The sequence below is a fragment of the Dipodomys merriami genome, unplaced genomic scaffold (assembly GCF_024711535.1).
Source record: "Dipodomys merriami isolate MVZ:Mamm:240054 unplaced genomic scaffold, mDipMer1.0.p SCAF_1, whole genome shotgun sequence".
NCBI lineage: Eukaryota > Metazoa > Chordata > Mammalia > Rodentia > Heteromyidae > Dipodomys > Dipodomys merriami.
The window spans coordinates 123138605-123163217 of NW_027202270.1; the positions used below are offsets into that span (position 1 = coordinate 123138605).

The following is a 24613-nucleotide window of genomic DNA, read 5'->3' on the forward strand; positions in this document are numbered from 1 at the left end:
TTGTAATATCCTCCTGAAGGAGAGATCCCTTAATTAGTATGTATTGACCTTCTTTATCTCTTCTCACTAATTTAATTTGAAGTCTATTTTATCTGATATTAGGATTGCAACTCCCGCCTGTTTATGGGGGCCATTTGCTTGGTAGATTTTCTTCCAGCCTTTCACATTGAAAATGTGTTTGTTTTTATTGGCAAGATGTGACTCCTGAAGGCAGAGATAGAAGGATTTTGCTTTTCAATCCAACTAGACAGTCTATGTCGCTTAATTGGAGAGTTAAGTCTGTTAATGTTGAGAGATAGGACTGAGAGGTATTTGGGAGTTCCTGCCATTTTATCCACCTTCTTGAGGACTGTGGCAACTGGGTTCTTCCTAAGGTTCTTGGATTATCAGTTTGGGTGCGGTTTCTTGGCCTTTATTGTGGTCTTGTTGGTATTCTATGTGTAGGACATCTTTAAGAATCTTTTGTAGGGTTGGTTTGGTGGAGATATATTGTTTCAATTTTTCTTTGTTATGGAAGGTTTTTATTTGACCTTTGGTTATGAAGGAGAGTTTAGCTGGGTACAGTATTCTTGGTTGATAGTTGTTTGTCTTTAAGGCATGGCATACATCATTCCAGGCTCTTCTTGCTTTAATTGTCTCTGCTGAGAAATCTGAGGTGATTCTAATTGGTTTCCCTTTATAGGTGATTGATCTTTTCTCCTTGACAGCTTTAAGGATCTTTTCCTTGGTCTGAATTGATCCTGTGCAGATTATAATGTGACAGTGGGATGTCCTGTTTTTATCTGATCTATTTGGAGTTCTAAAAGCTTCTTGTATCTGAATAGGCCTATCTTTTTGCATGTTTTGGAAGTTCTCTGCTATGGACCTGTTAAACAAATTTCCTAGCCCATTAACATCTGTCTCTAGTTGTTCCTTTATACCCATTATCCTCAGATTAGGCCTCCTGATGGTGTCTTCCAAATGTTGAGTAGATCTATCATATTTCTTGGATTTGTCTTGGATGTTGTATGTTCCTTCTCTATAATATCTAGGCTGTCTTCAATCCCTGAGATTCGATCTTCTACATGGTCTAACCTACTATCAAGACTCTCTACTTTGTTTTTATTTATTATCCTTCTAGTTGGTCAGCATTGATGGCTTCAAATTCTTTGTTGGAGCTTTGTTTTAGATCTTGTATGAACTTCTTTACTTCCTTAATTTGGTGTTCAGTGTTTATTCTCAAATCACTTAGCTGATTGGTTATGGTTTCCTTGGACTCTCATTCCTTCTGTTGGGTTCCATTCAACATTCCCTTTGTGGTCTCCCTGACTTTTTTCAGCTCTCTGTTTATGGATTCCATGAATGCCTTTAGTGATCTTTGTCTATTCTCATCCTCTCTCAATTCCTGTATTACTCTTTGATTAGCTTCCTCCCGTTCGTGGGATTCCTGCAGATCTCTTTTAGTGTTCTTAGCCTTCTCATGCCATTTCTGACTTTCTCTTTGACTGATCTCAGCCTGCTTACACCATTATTTCTCTTTGAATGTTCTGAAGCTGCTCATCCAATTCCTGTATTAATCTTTGAGTAGCTTCCTCACGTTCACGCAATTCCTGTTTTGACCTTTGTTTTGCTTCCTCTCTCTCCCTATCACGCTCACACAGAGTACTTTGCAGGTTTTCATTCTTTTCATTTACCATGTTTACCAGTAGTGTTTTTAGAGCTTTTTGGGAGCTGTCCTCTGGATTATTCATATCTGTTCTGTCCCCTGTTTATCATGAGTGGGAGTTGAGATATCCGGACATGCCATTTTTCTTGAGTTTTTCCGGCTTGTTCTGCCCATTTGGGATGAAAGTAACACCAGTTTTGTGCTAGAACACTATCTTAAGGCAAGCATCAGCCAAAGTCTGTAGTTGCACAGTCAAAGGTCTCCAGATACAATCTAGCTCAACAGATGTATCTATTCAACATCAAACAGCTATGTATTAATGGGCTATGAACAGCAAAGACGAATTTGGTAAACCAGAAATTATTAGGTTTAGGGAGAGATGTGAGTAAAAATAGGAATAGAGGGATGTGGAAAGGGAAAGAGTTAAGTTAACTAAATCCTAATCTCAAAGAGGGAAATAGATTGGATAGAATGATAGTAGAGAGAGAGAGAAAAAGAAGAAAAAGAGAGAAAAAAGACAAAAAATAGAAAAACAAAATTAAAAAGTGAAACACTTAAAAATTATGCAAATGCAAACTAAAAACATAATATTCAGAGAAGAACGGGGATAGGATGAGAGAAGGGGAGGGATAAAAAGGAGATGTGAAAAACTAAAAAATAAGAATGCTTAAAATATTATATAGGTATAAAGAGGTAGTACTGCTATTAAGAAATTAAAGTCTAAGAGGTTTTGAATTGAGTAATAAATTTCTGGATTAAGTGTGTACACAATGGGGCTAAGGTCTAATAATTGACTTCGGGTATATCTGAGGATGAGCAGAACAGTGATTAAGTCACGCAAAAAAGAACGAAAGAGAAGAGAAAGTGAAAAGAATGAGAAAGAAAGAAAAAAGGATCAAACGGTCAGTAGAGCTAAAAAAGAAATCACACACAATATATACCCCCAAAATAAAAATTGTAAGAGGAAGAAAAAAAAGATTAATATAAAACAATTTTTTTAAGAGTTAATTAAAAGTTTAAAAAGTTAAAAAAAATTTTTAAAGGTACAAAAAAAGAGTTCTTTGATTTTTTTTTTGGGGGGGGGGAATGAGAAGATCCTGTATTTCCCTTGTGTCCTTAATCAGCCTCTTGTTGGAGTCTTTGGTCTGCTTGTGGTGTTTGTTTTTCCCCTGGCTTGATTGGTTTCTTAAGTCAGTTTTTTTGAGCAGGCAGAAAAATGCTCTGCTTTACCCAGAATTTTGTGATCCTCCTCCCAGGCTAGTTCAATGGGAGGGAGATCTGCTTTGAGTATCACAAAAGAGGGAGATGGCTGTTTCCTCTTGTTTAGAGATGCTGTGATGAGGCTAGGTTCTGGGTAGAGTTGAGGCCATTCAGCAAACAGAATCTTTTCCCTGAGGAGCTAGCTTCTGAGACACTCACAAAGTCTAGCCTGGAGCCATTCTCAGGGTTTAAGTTTACTGAATTTCAATTGATTGTCAAAGCTGCTGTAGGGAGGGGCAGCCTCTGGCTCTGTTTACCCAGTGAAGAAAGCCACTCTTGCTCTGCTTGGGCTGGGTGACTTTTCCCTGGGTGGAGCTGATCCTGGCTGGTCAGGTTAGGTTCTTGTGACCTGCTAAATAACTCTTGTTTTCTTCTAAGGCCTGAGTTGGACATAGCTGCTCAGCCAGGCCTTTGTCAGTATCAAAGATGGAGATCTCCAGTAGTGGGGGGGAAGGGGTGGCCTTCCCTCCTCTGCTCCCTGAGAAGGAGTGAGGACATCAGGCTTCTACTCACACCCGAGTCTTGGTTCCTGGGTTGTCTCTGGTCTGCGATCTGCAGGATGCAGATATCTGCTCCTTGTCAGTTCTTGCTGGTGTTGAATCCGCTTGCCTGCTGTGTCTGGCGCCTTTGTCCTGGACTCTCTGTGTTGCAGGTATGGCGGCTATGGTCGTGGCCGCCACCGCCACTACCGCCGCAGCAGCAGCTGCTGGCAAGCACTCAGATTTGTCTCCTTGCCTGGATTTTCCCTCTCTGGCCTAACTCTCTGTCCTGTGATTGCACACTTGGTGTGATTCTCTGGCTTAGTACTGTTCACTGGAGCACTATGAGAGAGCTTGTTTAGCCTCCAGCTCCTCCTCTGTCATCTTCCGAAAATAAAATTATTGTAGAAAGTGATCTTTAGCTTGCAATTGTTTGATTCATTGTTTAGTTGAAAGATTATGATTTGAAAAACAGTAAACTTGAGAGCATTAATCATAAGTACTTATCATGAGATTGGGATCTTAGCAGCTGGAATGAAACTTGAAACCCATGGGCCATCAAATTCTTTTTTTATGTTATTTAATTGTACAAAGGTATTAAAAATACTACCTTCAGGGTTGGGAAGGTGGCTCAGTGGTAGAGAGCTTGCCTTGGATGCCTGAGGCCCTGGGTTCGATTCCTCAGCACCACATAAGCAAAAAGAAAATAGCCAGAAGTGGCGCTGTGACCCAAGTGGTAGAGTGCTGGCCTTGAGCTGAAGAGCTGAGGGACAGCGCCCAGGCCCAGAGTTGAGGCCCCACGACTGAAACCCCCCCAAAAAAAAATGAAAAAAAAAATACTACCTTGAGATTATGGGAATTTGTAAAGAGCATGCGTCATCCAATTATAGTCTGAATTGAACATTTCTCTGCATCTTAATGTCCAGTTGGAGAAGTTTCATTAAAGATTTTTTAAAAATTTAAAAAATTAAAATTTGAAGTCATAGTGATATTTGCCATGATAAACTGCCACCCATATTATGTACAAACATTGCTTGTTAAATTTGGTGATCAGATATTAGTCTAACGTGCTGCCATAAACATCTATGGTATGATCAAAATTTGAAATAAGACTTTTAGGCATTCTCACTATGAAGAAAGGATTGCTCCTCCTTCATGCATCTACTTAAATACTCCATTTACAACATTTTCAGATTTATCAATTGGTGTCATCGGTCCTACCAGTCCAATATCTCCTTGGCTCTGTCATCACAGATAAACCAGACTATTCTTAAGAAACAACCTCTCCACAGGAGCCATGATGATCGTGACAGAACAACTGTTGCCCCATATTCTCATCTGACTATGAAAAGCCATTAAACCATAAAGCTTTTACACGTCGGTGAGACGCTCATAAAAATGCAGACTTCAGAGCAAAGGGAAAATCAGAGAGTTATAAATGGCTTGGAGAGACATCGATGTCAGGGTAGCTGCCAGATGTTGGCATATCTAAAGTCAAGGGAAACTTGATTTGAATTTTGATTCATCTGAAGAGAAAGCATGATAATTATTACCTATCTAGGGATTATTGACCCATGGACACTACTGAACACTTCTCTAAATTAAGAATTATTTGAGCTAGGGAATCTAGTTCCTGGCTCAGAGAAATCACTCAATTAATACCAGCCTATTAATATGATGGTACTGAACTGAGAAATAAATGGAAATTTTCAAGTTGAAATTGGAATCAAGTGTTACTTTGGCATTTGTGCTCATTCACCTACAGCGTATAATTCAGGCTATAAATGTCTCTCAATTCTGCCAAATTCATGGCACAATGGGAATACCCCTCCTCTACCCTCTTGATCATGCTGCATTATGGCAACGTAGGACTATTGAGGTCTGATCATATATGTTCACTTGCAATGTTCAACAGTGATATTTTGGAAATGTGATTTAGCTAAAGGTTCATCTTTAGTTAGAATCTCATACTAATATCCTTTTTATGTCTTTAAGAGTAACTCATAGTTGTCCTCTTAAAAACCTATGACACTGGAGATTTCATACATAGAGAATCCCCTCCCAATAACATTTGATTTTTTTCAGCATAAATACTATGTATATATATATATATATATATATACATATATACATATATATGATACATCATATACATATATGATGAAACAGAGATTCAGAAAGTGTCTCCAGCAGCATCTAGTAGCCAGCAATCAGTGGCCTGAAATTTGAACCCAGACTAACTGCATGAAGAGTTTTTAATGTCTACAATTGATGGCTTTCCCACTAGTAAAAGTTCAGTGTGAATTTCATCCCCCTCTTTGCATCATTCTGTGCATCAAGAAGTTTCACAAATGTGATTCCTTAGACTGTCTGAATGATTGAGTGAACTTCAATGCAAGGATTGTTAGGTTTCTCTGAGATACTCTTTCATTGATAAATCTCTCAAAGGGAATAGTCCAGAATAATAAATCGAGGCATCTTGGGGACCCATGAGAATTTACCTTGGTGATTGATGGAATGAGCTGGCTGTCACCTGCATAGATAGTAAATAAAGCCATGGAAATGCATGTGATTGCCACCTGAAAATTGACATTGGTTTGTTCATTTTCTTAGGGGAAGAATACAATCGAAATGAAGGTTGCTGAGAGGAACTATAAGAATGATTGATAGAAAGAAACAGAGTTTAGATTAGCACACAAGAAAGGAGAATGGAAGGTTTTTTTATTATTATATTACAATAGCTTCAAAGTATGCAAGCACTCTTATAGAACACAGGGAGAAAGAGACAGAGACATAAGGGAGGGGGAGTGGAGACACACAAAGCGAGAGAATGAGAGAGAGAGAGAGAGAGAGAGAGAGAGAGAGAGAGAGAGAGAGAGAGAGAGAGAGAGAGAGGAGGGAGGAAGAGAGAGAGAGAAACAGATGTGCTCTCTGCCCTTAAGGAGCACATGATTTAATTAATTGGTTAAAAATTAATTTGCCCTGAGTTGAAGAACATGCACATGAACAGCAGGGGCACATGTTAATCATTCACCGCCACCTTTGCTGATCATTTCATATAATTTGTAAATGGGTCTTCTAAGAAGAAAATTCAATCTCTCCTGATCAGGAAAGTTTAAACAGGAGACAAAGTGCTGTATGCCAAAAATAGGCAGGAAAGTAATTCTTTAATGTAAAAATGAAAGAAAACCAAAAGTAATCTCTTATTATTGGACAAAGTAAAACAGTTAATGCTGTAGTAGTAGATAATCTTGGTACCAGATTTTAATAAGGAAATAATTTAGAGAATTGATGTAAAGGAAGAGACACTCTGGGGTTATTTTAATAGGACTTTCTCTGCCTGATGGTTTACCCTGAAAAATGGACTTTATTCTTAAGTTGCATGTGATATAGATTGCAGACATTCTAAAATGTTTGATATAAAACCATCAAGTTTCCTTTCAAGTTAGGGGAAGCCTTGGTCAACTCTTTAGAAATTATTTCTATATCAGCTTCCAAATCACAGTTACATGGAAATTATAATGAGATAAAGTAAGCACTGCAGAAGGAGGAAATAACAGGTGGTGAAAGTTTTATAAGGTGAAAGGAAAATATTCACTTGAAATATCATAACAAACCATACATTTGGACCTCTATAGGAAATTGTGAATAGTCCCCTTTGTGATGTTGCCAGCTGGAATGGGCTGTGTTTTTAAAAGTCTTTTCTAATTAAGTGTTCTGAACCGGACTGTAGGGTGTGGGATTGGCTGTGTCCTCAACTCCCAAGCTGTTTCTAGCATTTACTTCCAGTTGGAGAACTTTAGTATGAAACCACACTGCTAGCCTTTCAAGTTGGAGCTGTTAAGAACTTGCTAATAACGGTGGGCTTATCATCTCTTATGAAAATACTTTTCTTTCCCAGAACAGTTCCCAGAGGGTGACTTGGCTCAAGGCCCACATTACACAGGGGAGGCATTCACCTAGATGTATGTCAAGTAATTTTGAATGAATAAATGCCGACTACAACTAGAGAACATGTCCTTCCTAATGAAATTCCCCAGTGCCAAAGCCATCCCCAAGGGCCTCCTGATGATAGTGACCCAGAGTCCAAGCTTAGAAATTCTGCCAGTGGCCCTTTGCCATTTAGACAATCACAACCCATCTTCTCACTTGAGTTTGAGGGCAAATAATGACTGCCACTCAGATTTAATGATAGCTTCACTTTGAAGTGTTCAGAAGAAAAAAAAGATACCCTAAGTACCAAATAATGCCCTTCTTAGATGACCATGATCACTTGAGATCAGAAGATGAAACAGGAAGACTGTTTGGTAGTGTGAGCTATTTATTACACATCAATACATAGGCTCTTCCTTTCCAGACACAGGATGTCACTGGGAACTGGCTAAATTAGAAGGTTAGAAAGTTCTAATCCTTTCCTCTGTGGACAAACAGAGGTGATATTTTATTACATACACTTCTGCTCAGAAGAAGCTTCAAAGATGCCTTATACCCAGGACCAGATGGGCTTTAAAATCCTCCGAAGAAGCATTTCACATCTGGACTGATGTTTTCCACTAATCCTTGAAGACTGCATTATGCACATTGCCTTTTCATAGCTGAGATTTAAAAAATTCCCTTGTACACTCCATAGTGTCCTTTTTTTAAATATTATTTTTGGATTACTGTCAGTTCAATGTCTTGATTTAAAGGTGTTAGTAGAAAAAAAAAACAACCAACCCTAACAGAACTTCATTTGAAAAGGAAGGGTGCCAAAAGACATAATGGGTTCAAGTCAAACTCAATTCAGTTCATACTTATGTTTTAAAGACAGGGTCTCTCTATGTAGCTGAGTTTGACCTGAAACTCCCAATCCTCATCCTTCAGCCTCCTTAGTGGTGGCATCACAGTTCTTTGCCATAAACCAAAGGGTCAGCCATGATTTCTGCCAAGTTTTAAAAACAAAGGCAAAAATAATATGTCAGTCAATCTGGGATTTAAACACATATGTGAAAGATAACATCAAATTAGTTCACAGCTAATTAAGAATGTATATTGCTGAGAATGACCTATTTAAATTCAAGGAGGCAAAGAGCAGAGTGCAAGTTCATCTCAAATTTTAAAAAGTCACTCAGTTTAGGTATCTGCAAGAAAAAAATCTTTTAAGTTTGGTTGCCTGGGTATCTTGCTTATTTGTGAGGATTTTCTTTTGCATTTTGTATTTATTTTCACTTGTTCTTTTTTTCATATTCATATGCTATCATAAATGCTCATCTCTTATTAAATTCGTATCCAAATAGAGACAGTGATGTGCATAATCATAATACAGTTTCAAATGGCAGACTGAATCCAGTCTGCTTGGTACAGTACTAATAATTTTAATGTTTCGATTATACAAGTGACTATGACTGGCAAAACAGAGCCAGCATCATCATATGGACCAAAAAGACCAGACAATACACACTTGGAATTAACAATAGCATCTGAGATTTGGCTGGTGTCCATCTCCCAAAATATAATATTAATAATAGTATTATTGCTATTAAAGGAGAAGGTACCAGAAAGACTTGCTCCTGGAATCATTTGAGAAATAATACCCTGAGTTCTTTTTTTAATATAAGTTTTTTATTGTGAAAATACTGTACAGAGGTGTTACAGTTACATGACCTGAGTTCTTTAAAGGAAAATTAACAGAGACTGTAGAGTAGAAACTAATTATCTCTCAAATCTGTATGAACTAATTTCTCACAAGAACACATAATTTTACCAAGAGAGTTGGTCATATGTAGATCAGAGTTAAGTGCTGACTTGGTGGAGAATATTTTGCAGTGATGCTCAAAAAATAAAGAAACTTGTTGCCACATTGAAAATTCTGTCATAATGACTAGAAAGAATGAGACTAATTGCCTGTTTAAGACTAATTGCATCTTTGGAAATTTCTCCCATAGTCTAGGAAATAAAGCACACACACACACACACCTCACATGAGAAAAACCTAATTTAAACCATGCCTAACCCCAAAGAACCCCTTTAAGTACATTTCATACAAGCACAAGCATGCATTTGTAACCATGTATAGTTTATAGTTCATTGGGTGAAAATGTTCTAGTAATATCCACTATATTCTGTGAACTGTGTCATGAAAGAGGAATAACATTATAAAATGTCCAAAAGGCAGATTGGTTGAGATCATGGTTCTAGAATGGTCCACTTATAAGAAGAGGCGGATGTAATACCCTATTGCAGGCTGTGTCTGACCCTCTCAGCAATACAATGATCTGAAAGTAATATCTCAAAGGAGGTTATCAATAACCTGAGGGGCGGCAGCTTTTTGTGGTTTTGTACAATTTGTCTCAGATGACAGGCTTCTGGGGACTTGGTTTCATTTTATACACAGCGTGTAGCACACACACACACACACACACACACACACACACACACACACACACACACAGACACCTGTATAATCATGCTATAAACAAAATAACTATTTTTGTGACACAAGGAGATTATCAATGTCACACATTTCCCATTTTCAATTACTTTTGCAATTATTTATGTTGTAGCAACTTAAAAGAAAACTGGACTATTTAACACCACACATTGGAAATTGTTATTTGATTGTGTCAATATTCTAACACATCCCTCTTCAAAATGAGCAGAAACATCTCATTACCTAAGCTTTACCTGGGGAAATAAGGGTCTGATTATCAATAGAAGTTTTCCATCTAAAAGCCTAAATAGAATGGACTAGAGCCTAATTTCTGGGGAATTTCCTACTACCACCTCTGTATATCCATACTGGGTAATTGAAAAACAAACAGATATAGAAAATCTCTCTAAGAATATTAAATTAATCCTCTGTGAAATTTCATTATTTTATCCATAAATGGCATGGCAGGGGTTATAAATGTAGGAAGATAGCAATTGTATTAGAACTAGCTGCAGTATAAAATTTTAAAGTATTAAATCTCATCATCAAGACGGATTTAGAGACACCCCATAAATGTAGGATTCGATTTTTGATTGAATCCAAGCCTTATACCCAATCACATGACTACTTTGTACATTAACCCACCGGGTGGGGCTAGGGGGGGTGGCGTGGCGGGGTGGAAGAAACCAACTCCTGGTACCAGTTATGGCAAGCTTTTAGTTAAAGTCTTGCTGAGTAAACCTAAAAGTCAAACCAGGTCTTAACCAATTTGATATCTTTTCACAGAGTTGATCTAGTAAGCTACTTGGGTAAAACCTTTACTACATGTTTATTCATGAGTGAAAGTAGAAGAAGTGTCAGTAGATGACCTGAGGCATTCAGAAACACACTTGCTAAATAAAAATTAAACATCAGTTTCTTCCAAATAAATAATTTACTTTCATCAAATCTAGTATGCTGAACTGTGGGGAATGCAGGTACTAAGGGAAAAGAATCTCTGCAAAAATGTCCACATATGATGACAAAAATGTTCATGTGAGATGCTAAGTTATTAGATGGCAAGTTGAGAGAAAAAAGCCTGGATTAAACTTGAAATGAATCTGTGGAAATTCTAAATATTTCCAATTATTAACCCGTGAAAAGACCCCCAAATGGAAAAAGATCCCTGCAGTCTTTTGGCTGCATGAATGCTGAGATTCATCTCTAGTTAGGGTATAAATTCTACACTATGACTTACTTCAAGGCTATGTGTATCTAGTTCTGTTCACCTGCTAATGTCTTAGACATACTGACTCCATTCAGTATTTTGGTCTTTCAGTAACAGAAGGCAAACTTTCTATTTTGTTAAAAAAATATTGATAGTGTTTTTTTTCTCCATTTTTGATGTAATTTAGTAGCAGAATAAAAAGACTTCTGGAAACATGAAGGATCCAGAAGCCCCATTAATCTGTCTAACATAGAGACAATAATTGCATTTACCAAGTCTATCCAGATAATTATTTGGACCTCTGCAGTCTACTATGTCTTGTAACTTTTTCAGGAAATTTGGATAGTAAGTTGTGGTTAATTTTGGTTTATATTGATCAATTGTAGTTCTTCCCACAGTAATAGTTTCCCTAGTCCACAAACTTTGGATGTGCATTTTTTTACTGGAACAATTGGTAAATAGCTTGCAGGAGCCAAGGTAAACATAAATGGCCTTTTTCATCTAAACACATGTAATCTATTCTGTGATTGTTTATTTTCATCAGAGTTACAGGTACCTTCTCATTGTTGAAAGTTCTTCTGACTGAAAAGATCTTACAACAGATTTTCAGGGTTCCCAGCTTTTCCTCCTAAGATATTTAGAATCTGTTTCACAAAGGAGAATTGCTTTTTGTTGTTGGTGGTGGTGGGGCTTGAACTCTGGGCCTGGGCACTGTCCCTCAGCTCTTCAGCTCAAGGCAAGCACTCTACCACTTGAGCCACGGTGCCAATTCTGGTTTTCTGAGTGGATTATTGGAGATAAGAGTCTCACAGGCTTTCTTTCCTGGGCTGGCTTTGAACCGCGATCCTCAGATCTCAGCCTCCTGAGTAGCTAGGATTACAGGCATGAGCCACCAGTGCCCGGCCAAAGGAGAAAAAATTAAACTGTAGCCGGGCATTGGTGGCTCATGCCTGTAATCCTAGCTACTCAGGAGGCTGAGATCTGAGGATCTCGGTTCAAAGCCAGCGCGGGCAGGAGAGACCGTGAGACTCCTATCTCCAATAAACCACTAGAAAACCGGAAATGGTGCTGTAGCTCAAGTGGTAGAGCGCTCACCTTGAGCTGAAGAGCTGAGGGACAGTGCCCAGGCCCAGAGTTCAAGCCCCACAACCGCCAAAAAAAAAAAAAAAAAAAAAAAAAGAAAGAAAGAAAGAAAATTAAACTGTGGTTGCATATCCCCAGCTAATTTCAACCTCAGAAAAGGTCTTAGAGTGTTTTAAGTTCATACTTCAAGTAGATTATTGACATAGAGACTATCTATAATTTAAAAAAAAAATAAGCTGAGTGCTAGAGGCTCACACTTATAATCCTAGCTACTCAGGAGGCTGAGATCTGAGGATTGCAATTCAAAGCCACTCTGGGTAGGAAAGACAGTGAGACTTTTATCTCTAATTAATCACCAGAAAACTGAACGAGGTGCTTCGGCTAAAAGTGGTAGAGTACTAGCCTTGAGCCAAAGAGCTCAGGGACAGCACAAGGCCCTAAATTTCAGCCCCATGACTGACAAAAAACAAAAATAATAATCCCAACAAAATCTGCAGAGGGAGAAGAATCCCATTCCCAACATTAACACCATACTAGACCCAAATGTCCAGTTTTCAGCAGCAAAAACAAAGCATAAAAAGGAAGAATAAAAAAATAAGATATTTAAAGAAAAAATAGAATTGTCTCTGGAAAGCCCAGATAGCAGATATACTAGATAAAAACTTTAACGAACTTTCTTAAAGAGGAACAAGAATGAAAGTAAGATATGGTGGAAATCAAGAAGATGATTCATAAACAAAAAGGAAATATCAATGAAAATAATCTAAAACAAAATCCAAAAAGAAATTCTGGACTGGAAGTAGTACAGAAACTGAAATGAAGGTATTCAGAGGCAGATAAGAGTAGACAGAACAAAGAATCAGTAAATGAAAAGAGCAATGAAAAGTATTGAGTGTGAGGAACAGAATCCCAAAAAGGACTGAAAAAAATAAAGAGTCTAATGAATGGTGGGATAACCAATACATGTCCTGTGGAAATTTCTGAAGAAGAGAGAAATGGAAGAAGAGTATTTTCAAGGATAACAGCTGAAAAGCTTACAAGTTTGTTGAAAAACATGGACATAAATATTCAAGAAATTCAATGGACACTGTGTTAGCCAGCTTTTGCATGCTCTAAAGAAATACTTAAGGCATTTAAAGGCAAACATTTATATTTGGCTTACAGTTTTGAAGTTCCTGTCCAAATTTGGCAGATTCATTGATTTGGGTTTCTGGTTCAGGCTGCATATCATGGCTGGCTCATGTGGGGGGAAAAAAAATAACAACAACACTTATATCACAAACCACGAAGCCGAGGAAGAGGCAATACCATTTGATGGTATGCTCCAATAACTTAAGAACTTTCCATATGGCCTTACCTCCAAAACTTCCATGTCATCCTCTAATAGCACCACTGGGAGAACCAGTGTATCTTTAGGGGTCATTTGACAACCAAATTATATAGAAAGCTCCAAGTATGATGAACTCATATTCATACAGAAACAACTTTAATCAAATTACAAAAGAGAAAGAATCTTGAAATTAGAGTGATCTATCATATACCGAGCAATGTGAAGATGATTAGATTTTTAAGATGAGAAATAAATGTTGTTAAATTTTTCACCAGAAGCTTTGAATTCTAAAGTGGAATATATTCAACGTATTGAAAAAATATCCAAAATTCTCATATAGCTCCAAATAGTTCCAATAAGAGGGTTGTAACTTTAAGATCTTACATTTTATTCCCCATATCATAACCACACATATACAATCAATACTATTCTGAAAAGAAATAAGAAAGGGATTTAAAGGAGATATGATGTAAGAATTCTATACAGCTCTAAGCTGTATAGAAAAATATAGCCTAATCATGGTGATAAATTTCTCTTTAATAAGAATTTCTGTTTTAAAAGTTTATTTTATTGTAAAGATGCTGTACAGAGGGGTTACAGTTACACGAGTAAGGTAATGAGTATATTTGTTGTCAAACATTGCCACCCCCTCCTTTGTTGTTCTCCTACTAGCCCTTCCCTCCCACACCTCCCCCACTCCTCCCCTGCCCTGAGAAGTTGTAAAGTTCATTTCCAACATAGTGTCTTGTGCGTATCACCACTGCAATCATCCTGTGTCCTTATTTCAGCATTTTGTTATTCCCCTTCCTCTCTCCAGATAAGATAAATGTATATACAAGATGCAGGTACCAAAATCAAATACAGTGACAACAGGGGATATACCATAGGGGGAAGAACATACAAAAAAAATTACATAGTACATTAAAAACTACAACAACAAAGAAAAACCTCTTGTGTCCATATGAAAAAAATCATATTAGGCCAGACCCAAAGAAATATAGGCCCTATGGTTTCCTTTATTTTCAATCATTAGTATATGTCTAGGATAATCTTATCAGATGAACAGAAAAACTCAAAAGCTATATATACATATGACCATATAAGATGATGCTAAACAAAATGAACCCCAAGGCAATAAGAATTTCTTTAAACAGATTAATCTGTCTAGCCAGAGACATAGTGGCAGACTGTTTTAAAGAGGTACGCTAAAACTATGTGCTGTCTATAATGTCTTTAGACTCAAAGATACCAAAAAGTTAAATGCAGAATGATGGAAAAAGGTAATTTACACAAATAAAAGAACCATAACAGAGCAGGAATGGCCATACTGGTATCATACAAAATAGTTTTGAAGGAAAAAATGTCACAGGAGACAATAATACGCAGTAAAATACAGGAAGAAGATATAATGATTATAAACATTTATATATCTAGTAGTAAACCATAAAATATATAAAAAGAAAACTGCCAGAACTGAAGGGAGAAGTAAACAATTCTACAGTGATATTCAGAAACTTCATTATTCAGCTCTTTCTCTCTCAGTAGTACATAGAGCCATCAATCAGAGGGTAGTTAATGATATAGGGGACTGATAAACTAACTAGATATAACATCCATATGTACAACACACTATTTAACAGAAAAGAAACCTACACAATCTTCTCAAAAGCACCTACCTATCAAGTACAAAGCCTTGAGTTCAAAACCCCAGTAAAGTAAAACGTAAATCTCCATAAAGTTCACAAAATATTAGCAATTAAACAACACACATAACACATTCACACTTGTCTTCGTTTTTTGTCTGTTTTCAGTTCTAAGTACTGAACTTAGGTTTTTATATGTACAAAGCATACACTCTACCTCTCAGCATTACACCCCTCCCCTGCCCTTAAAAAACAGTAAACCATCAGGATATCAAAGACAAAAATCAAAAAGGACAATAGAAAAATACGTAGATATTGAACAAACACAAAGCACAGCATTCTAAAATTTACAGGATACAGAGAAAATAGTGCTGGGGCTAAAATTTATGATTATAAATATTAAAAATGAGGAAAGGTATCAAATCAGTTACTTAATATAGGAATCAAAGAAACTAGAGACAGAAAGAATACCTTAAAACTACCACTAGAGAGTAATAATGAAGATTAAAGCACAGTATTAAAGCAAAGTATATTAAATGCATTATATTCCAAGCCCAAGTGGGAACTTTTCCCACCATTCTGCAGTGAAGCAGAATGAAGGTGTAATATTAAATAAATAATGGCAAAGATTACAGGATCAACTCAACTCATGCACAAGAAACATTAGGCAAAATTTAAAACCCATTCTTGTTCAAAACATTCAATAAGCTGGGATCAGTAGGAAAGAATCCCTACAAACTAAAAGCTAAAACAACAACAAAAACAGTGGCTGGGAAGGTGGCTCAGTGGTAGAGTGTTTGCCTTGCATGCGTGAGGCCTTGGGTTTGATTCCTCAGCACCACATAAGCAGAAAAAGCTGAAAGTGGTACTGTGGCTCAAGTGGTAGAGCGCTAGTTTTGAGCTGAAGATCTGAGGGACAGCACCCAGGCCCAGTGTTCAGGCCCCAAGACGAACCAAAAAACAAAACAAAACAACAAACCTATAAATAGTATATTCATTGGTGGAACATTAAAACATTTTATTCTAAAATAAGAAACAAGAAAGTGGCATTTTCTTTCCTCTTTTTTTATTCAATATAGTACTGGAGGTTCTATCTGGAGCAATCAGACAATAAAAAGGAATCAATGGTTTCAAAGTTATAAAGAAAGTTTACAGATCTAAACTGTAATCTTCCAGTATTAAGACTAAGATTATTTACAGATGATTTGATTTTGAGTGTAAAATACACTAAAGATTGCCCCACAATAAAAACCCTGTTAGAACTAAGAAATGAATTCTGAACAGTAACATGATGTCAAGTGAACACACAAAAATGAGCTGCATTTCTTACACTGAAAATAAACAGTTATGATAGTATATTCCCAAAAATAATCTCCCATTCACAATGGTATCACAAAGAATAAATTCTTTTTTTTTTTTCAGGTAAGGGGTAGGTTTATTCAGTAGACCTGCTGGGACCAGGCAAGGTTGGCACTCCACGTGGCTGGGAAAGGCCTGGGAATGAGAGAGAGCTGGGAAGAGAGGAAAGAGAGAGGAAAGAGCTAGAAAAGAGCAGAGAGAGAGGTAAGAACAGCAGCACTCACGTGGTATTCAGGTAAGGGGTAGGTTTATTCAGTAGACCTGCTGGGTCCACATGGCTGGGAAAGAGAGGAAAGAGAGAGGAAAGAGCTAGAAAAGAGCAGAGAGAGCAAGAAAAGAACAGAGTCTGGGCCTGGGCTAGCCCTTATCTAGGGTATGGGTGGGGAAAGGTGTGGCCACATCAGGTTAAGATGTGACCTCAGGCTGGGACCAGGCAAGGTTGGCACTCCACGTGGCTGGGAAAGAGAGAGGAAAGAGAGAGAAGAAAGAGAGAGAAAAGAGCTAGAAAAGAGCAGAGAGAGTAAGAAAAGAACAGAGAGAGCTAGAAAAGAGCAGAGAGAGCCACAAAGAATAAATTCTTAGGACTGTCCTTAACCAGAGTTAAGAGCTGGAAAGGTGGCTCAATGGTAGAGAGCTTGCCTTACATGCATGAGGCCCAGGGTTTGATTCCTCAGCACCACACAAACAGAAAAAACCAGAAATGGCACTGTGGCTCCGGTGGTAGAATGCTAGCCTTGAGCTGAAGAGCTCAGGGACAGTGCCCAGGCCCAGAGTTCAAGCCCCATGACTGACAAAAAAATAAAAAAGAAATACTTGTACAATGAAACTATGAAACACTAATGAAAAAAATACAACAAAAGCTATAGGTAGAAACATATCCCACATTTGTGGATTAGAAGATTTGATATTGTTTGTGTACTATCAACATATTCAAAGTAATTCCTTTCAAAAATCCCAAATCCTAAAATGCACATGGGACCTTGAGGAAAAATCCCAACTGGATTTCAAATTTTATGAAAACTATAGAGAACAAAATAATGAGATACTTGCATAAAAAGCAACATATAAACTTAAGATGTAGAACAAGTGACCACAAACAAACTCTCTCACATGTGTATGGTTAAATGATTTTTCAAATGTGTATCAAGGCTATTTAAAAAGGAAAAGACAATTTTTTCGACCAATAGCACTGGGAAGACTGCCTATATACATGCTTAAGAATTATGTGAAACTCTAACCTAACACCATATACAAACATTAACTCAAAGTGACCAAAAGTGTAAGTACTATGACCTCACCTAACAACCCCTTCGAAAAACATATAAGGCAAAACTTTATTACACTGGATTTGGCAATATTTCTTTTGGATATGACCCCAAAGGCACAAGCACTAAAGAACAGACAAATCGAATTTCATGGAAGTTGAAAGAAATTGTGCACCCAAAGTAAAAGTTATACAAGTTATAAAATGAGAGAAAATTGTAGGATTCTAGCAGATATCTGATCACTGTTGAGTATCTAGAATTAGATATCTCTTAAAACTCAGCAATAACAACAACAAAAATAATGCCCAATCTATTTTATAGTGGACAAATGACTTGAATATGTATTTCTTTAAAAATATATACAAATATAATAAGTACATAATTATTCTACATAGCAATAACTAGGGAAATAAAAACCAAAACTGCCATGAATTACAACCTCACACCTTTATATTAGTTACTGTTAAAAAATTAAAACAGCTACAAGACTGGGAAAAGTGGAACCTTTATGCACAATAGGCAGCAATGTTATATGTTACAGCTGCTGTGGAAAGCAGTATGAGCATCCTGCAAGAACAATATTAAAGGGACTGGGAAGGTGGCTCAGTGGTAGAGTGCTTGCCTCACATGCCTGAGGCCCTGGGTTCTATTCCTCAGCACTACATAAACAGAAAAAGCTGGAAATGGGCACCATGGCTCAAGTGATAGAGCATTAGCCTTGAGCTGAAGAGCTGAGGGACAGCACCCAGGCCCAGAGTTCAAGCCCCATTACCAAAAAAAAAGAATAATATTAAAAATGGAACTTCTTATAATCTAGCAATTTCAGTTCTTAATATATTCCCAAAGTAATGGACAGTAGAATGTCAAAGTGACACTTGTGATCATTTTTAATGGCATAATTATTCACAAATCTAAACTGTTGCAGCATCCCAAGCATCCAGTGTCAGATCACTGGATAAGTAAAATAAGGTAGATGCACAAATTATTCTCATAAGTGCTAAAAAATTTCTTGAGGACCTTTGACTTATATTGTCAGTCACAAAAGACAAATTTTTTATTATCTTATTTCTCTGAGGTATTTGGAGTTGCCAAAATTATAGGAACAAAAACAGAATGGTGATTGCCAGGAAGGATAGTGTGAGGATTTGCTTACCACATACATAGACATGTATATAGCTATACACATATAATTACCACTATATTAATAATAAGAACCAGTCAGCAGCCATTTATTAGACTCTTCATCTATAACACCAACGGAAGTTTTGTGTTTTTCTGCGATGACTGAGCCTATGAACTCCAGTTCTGCCCTCAATGGACCCCAAGCAGATTTGGTCATCAATATTTATCTTGGGCCTTTCATCAGTATTTCCTCATCCTGGCTAGATAGCCTAATACCTACAAGCCTGATTCAAGACCAAGTGACTTCTCAGGAGAATTGTTAACATTGCCTTTATTCCTTTCCTGACCCAGAAAGGTTGTTAGATTCAGCGTGTCAGGCAGGTGAAACACATGGATTGCAACTCAACAAAGCACACCAAATAAAAGCAATGTGTTATTACACTTGCCAGACAGAGGTGAGGACGGCACTCTTGGAAAGGCCCACAGAAAAAAGGTGTTGTCTGGAAAATGTGTGCTCAACCACTGAAGATCTGGACCTAAGGGTCAAGGTCTAACTAAAGTCTAGGGAATAATCCACAAGGTGTCCCATGAGGAGTCTTGGTTGGTGGCTTTGGAACAAGCATTCACTCATTCCAAGCATCATCCTGTAGCTCCAAGCTGGCCAGACTGGCATGTCTATAGTTCATACAGATTTGCAGAGCAGTGGGAGAAAGACAGTATATTGCAGGTAGGTGTCCCATGGGGAGGTAGGCAGCAGGAGGCAGTTATCTAAGGAGGATATCTTGATAAATCACATAAAAAAAAGGTAGACAACATGACTGGGTTGATTCTGCTAGGAGAAAGTTAAACATATTTAAAATGAATACAAGCTGGGCGCCGCCGGTGGCTCATGCTGAAAATCTTAGCTACTAAGAGGCTGAGATCTGAGGATCATGGTTCAGAACCAGCCTGGGAAGGAAAGTCTGTGAGACTCTGATCTCCAATAAACCACCAGAAAACCAGATGTGGTGCTGTGGTTTAAGTGGTAGAGCGCTATCCTTGAGCTGAAGAGCTCAAGGACAGCACCTAGGCCCCATGACTGACCAAAAAAAAATGTATACAATTACAACATAAAATTATAAAAAATTCACTGTGGCTCTTATGCTGGCTTCAGCTGGAAAATACTAAGCCTAGGGACTGGAATCATGGGAAGGCTCCTCAAAGCCATCCAGGTCATTACATTCTTGCTGATAATGACTAATCAGCTGGGTTATAGTCTGGGGCTGTGAGCCAGGTCACCTACAAATGACCTCACTGTGTGGATTGGATTTCCATACAATATAGTGGCCATGATCCAAAAGCCAGTGTCCCTAGAAAGAAAGAGCCAGATGGAAACTGTATCACCTTTTTGTGTTCTAGACTTACAAGTGTTTCTTCATTTGTTTCTATTTATTGAGCAGTCACAATGACCTACATTCAGTTGGTAGAAATTAGACTCTACATTTTGATAGGAGGAATGTCAGGGTTGTAATACTGTGAAACTAGAAATATACAATTAATAGATAGTTTGTCTTTACCTTCTTTTATTGTTATTGTAAAGGTGATATACAAAGGGCGTACAGTTACATAAGTCAGGTAATGAGTACATTTCATTTTGTACAGTGTCACTTCTTCCCTTGTTGTCTCCCAGTTTTTCCCTCCCACTCTCCTCCCTGACCTCCAACAGGGTATCACTGCTGCATTTGTTCTCTCTTTGTCTCATCGTTTCTGTGTTTCCCCCAATCCTCCCCCAAAGAGATAAACTTACATATAAGGCAAAAGGTACAGAAGTACAAAACAGTGACAAAGGAGAAAAACAAAACAAAAAGCAAAATAACAAAAAACCTCTTGTTTCTGTTTCTTGGAGTTCATTTTGATAAACATGTTCATTTCGATATGCATGTAGCTGTTAAACCTTTGTGATCCTCTCCTAAGAATATCCTCCTTGGGTCTCACTGTGTGAGTCCTATATAATTTATCATGTCTAAGTGTAATTTTTTGTCTTTTATCACCCAGTGTGTTTACTTGGAGATGTATGGGAACATTCTAGTCACAATACCTTCTTTTCTTTTCTTCTTTTGGTCACGTTTTATTTTCTCTTTTCTTTTCTTTTCTTCTTTTTTTTTTGTTGGTCATGGGGCTTGAACTCAGGGCTTGGGTGCTGTCACAGTTTAGCATTAAAAATGAGACAATAACCTACTTATTTATGAAAAACAAAACAGTTCCCAATTGATTTATGAAAACATACCTCATGAATATTTCCTATGGTTTTTTTCACAGATGAACATTTGAAAAAATCGAATCAAGGCGACATGCAATGTCACATGCCTGTGATCTCAACTTAAAAAGAAGTATAGCTAAGACAATCATGGTCCAAACTCTGTCCAAGTGATAAGTATAAGATCCTATTCAAAGAATTACCAGAGCTAAAAGGCCTGGAAGTGTGGCTCAGATAGTAGAGTGCTGGCATAGTAGGTACAAGTCCTAGGGTTCAATCCCTAACATGGCCAAAATAATAACAATAATAATAATAATGAATCAACAAAATCATAAGAATAATTTGAAAATCATGAGGATTCCATTGCTCTATTGTTTATAGTAGTAAAATTCAAAAACAGTAAGTGGCTAGGACTGGAAGTCTGTTTGGCACATTTATATGTGCGACAGATATTCTAGCAGACCCAGAGTTCAAGCCTCACAGCCTAGTATATCTATATACCTACTTTCATAGAAATGTTCTTTAGTTTCAATAATATATATGAAATAATTTGTTTTAATAATGTATTAGAGGGGCTGGGAAGGTGGCTCAGTGTAAAGCGCTTGCCTTGCATGCATGAGGTCCTGGGTTTGATTCCTTAGCACCACATAAGCAAAAAGAAAAAAGCCAGAAATGGCACTGTGGCTCAAGTGATAGAGCGTTAGCCTTGAGCTGAAGAGCTGAGGGACAGCGTCCAGGCCCAGAGTTCAGGTCCCATGACCGCCCCCCCCCCAAAATATGTTAGAAATAATTTGAGTAACTTACCCACTTTCAAAAAAGATATAAAATTTCTGTTCTTCATAACAGTCTTTCTATTATCTCTTTCCCATTCCATAGACAATCTCTAGAAATGAGAGAGAGAGAGAGAGAGAGAGAGTGTGTGTGTGTGTGTGTGTGTGTGCTAGTCCCAGGGCTTGAACTCCAGGCTTGGGCACTGTCTATGGCCTTTTTTGCTAAAGGCTAGTGCATTTCCAATGATAATTCTTTCTCACATTGCTAACCACTATGTAAATCAAGAAGATGAACTTTAGAAGGATCAGAACATATGATAATTCTTGAGAAATGGAAAATAAAAGGAAGACAATTAGAAAAAAATTAATGTCCCCAAACAAAGATTACATTTCTGTTATTATTATTAGCAAATTCATGAGCAATACCAAGAAAGCTGTATGCACCAATACAATAGATATTGGGAGTAAGAAAAGTCCTATGTTTATTAATCAAAAAGTAGAGATTTGAGGCACATAGTTCAAAGCTAGCTGAGGCAGAAAAGTCCATGGGACTGATCTTCTCCAATTACACAGCAAAAAGCCAGAAGTGGCAGTGTGGTTGAAGTGCTCAAGCACCAGCCTTGAGTGAAAAAGCCAAATGAGATCAAGAGGCTCTTATTTTAAGCTCACTATGTACACACACACACACACACACACACACACACACACACACACACACACACACACACACACACACACACACACGGGCCCCTCAAAGGGATGTGCATTGGGCGATCTGGAGGCAAAGGCAAGCTGGCAAGCTTCTTTTTACCTCTCTTAGGCTAAATTCACCAGAAGGTTAAGCGTGATGGAAGGTGTTAAGTAGTGAGAACTTGGATTCAAAGGAGTCATATGTTACTGCTGATTTCCATGGTGCTCATAGGTGGCAATTTATCATGAGTGATGAAGATTTGCGAAGAAAACCTAAACTGGAAAAAAAATTAAGGCCTCCTCCAGTCCTTACAGCAGAAAAACATAAGAGATGACTTAAGAACAGATCACAATGCCTCTGAGAGAAAAGACTGCACTGTTCCTGAGTCACAGGTGACTTGTTGAGGCTAATGGTTTCATCCTTACTCAAAAGACAACCTGCTTTCAATCTATTGAAAGCACATTCATAACAAGTGCTTGAACTCTTCTTGCTGTCATGAATTAACCAAAAGCAGGAGAGCACCCTGGCATATCTGCCATCATTTTGTTTGGCATTGCTCTAAACTATTCTTGTCTACAGTCACTTTGCAATTACTTTTGTTCCAGGAATGATAGAACTGATCTATAACATATATGTAAAAGGGGCAAGAACCACCTCTAATGAACAGCATCAACTTGCAGGACAGACCATTCTCAAATGAGGACAATTACCTGTAATAAGGAGGCTGTACCCTGGGGTAGAAGTAATCATCTCATGGGAACAGATGGTTCCCCTCAAGTGATGACAGTGATGATCATTTCTCTGGAATCCTTGGAGAACCACAACTGAGAAAATGACCACACTTGTAAGTATCAGGCCACATTTGTAAGTAGCACTCTTAAACTATATATACCTTTGGCCTTGTTCTCCCACCTCTCCTATTGAAAACTATTGCTCATGTCTGCAGTCTAGAGAAGACTGAAAATGAACTGAAGTCTATCTTCATATGTCTATGACACCTGATAAATTCCCTTTTCTCTGTCTTTAATTATGTCTTGATTTGGTGTATAGGGACAAAGTGGCCAGACCAGATATTTTCCTGTTTTAGTAAACTCTCCTGTCATTATTATTACATTTTGTATCTTTCCTGTATTCTTCACTCCCTGGATGCAAAGACCAAGAGAGATAGCTGTGTCAACTCTCCAGTAACAGTACCATAACGATGACATATCCCCCAAGCCTCCCCAGCATGAAGGAAAGTGTCTTGGCAGGGCATACACTATGAAAGATCATCTTATTCCTCCTCATAAGCATATGAATTGGGAAATCCAGGAAGAGATCACAGTTATGAGGACTGGAGCAAACCAAGAATCAGCAGTCTTTTGAGGAACGTCAATGCTCTGCTGTTCCTTTAAGAATAGAGACGGGAGAGCAAGGAGGACAAGATGTTGAGAGTAAGTACAATTTATATCCTCAGAAATGGAAGGAGATAGTTGAGCCATAATGAAATCAACTAGATAGTGCAAATTAAATTAAAATTGTCATCATTTAAACAATGCTCAGTGGCTAGGCTGAATAAAAGAAAGGCCACAGTTCAGAAGAAGCTAGTGAAATGGAATATCTATTGTAAGCCCAGAAATTTTCTCTCTCTCATCATTTGTCCTCTTTCTCTCACTCATTTGTTTTCTCTTGTTCTTTTATTTATCTGTATTTTAAAACAGAGTCTTACTATGCAGCCCAGGCTGGCCTTGAACTTGCTGTCTTCCTACCTCAGCCTCTCAAGTGCTGGGATGATAGGTATGTGCTAACAACACTTAGCTGGAATGTTACATATTTTAAATAATTGTAGAAGAGACTTATATTACTTGAGAGCACAGGCTCTGAAAACAACTACCTGGGTTAAATGTGAAATGTGTAATACTAACTATGTGACATTAGAAAAGTCATGTATTTTTTGGCTTATTATTGAGCTGTTATCTCTGAGCTCCAAATACCTCCTCTAACACTCTTCATGTGGAGCTGGAACATGACTTTGTAAACACGACTTCTCAATTTCTCATTGTTTTCCCATAGATTCATATTTATGAAAGGGCACAAAAGCCCAGCCATTAAGAGGCAGGAGGCAGATATACATG

General features: G+C 37.7%; 1 protein-coding gene across 2 annotated transcripts in view; it reads left to right on the top strand.

The window, feature by feature from the left end:
• Positions 1–24613, top strand: part of Dio2 (iodothyronine deiodinase 2) — a 303804-nt gene that overhangs the window by 262468 nt on the left and 16723 nt on the right. The window contains exon 4 of one of the 2 annotated variants that reach the window (XR_011373337.1): positions 23180–23232. The exons of the other annotated variant lie outside the window; for it this stretch is intronic. The gene's annotated coding sequence lies outside the window, so the exon portion shown is untranslated. Of the gene's footprint in view, positions 1–23179; positions 23233–24613 lie in introns of those variants that run through there. 2 annotated transcript variants of the gene reach the window in all.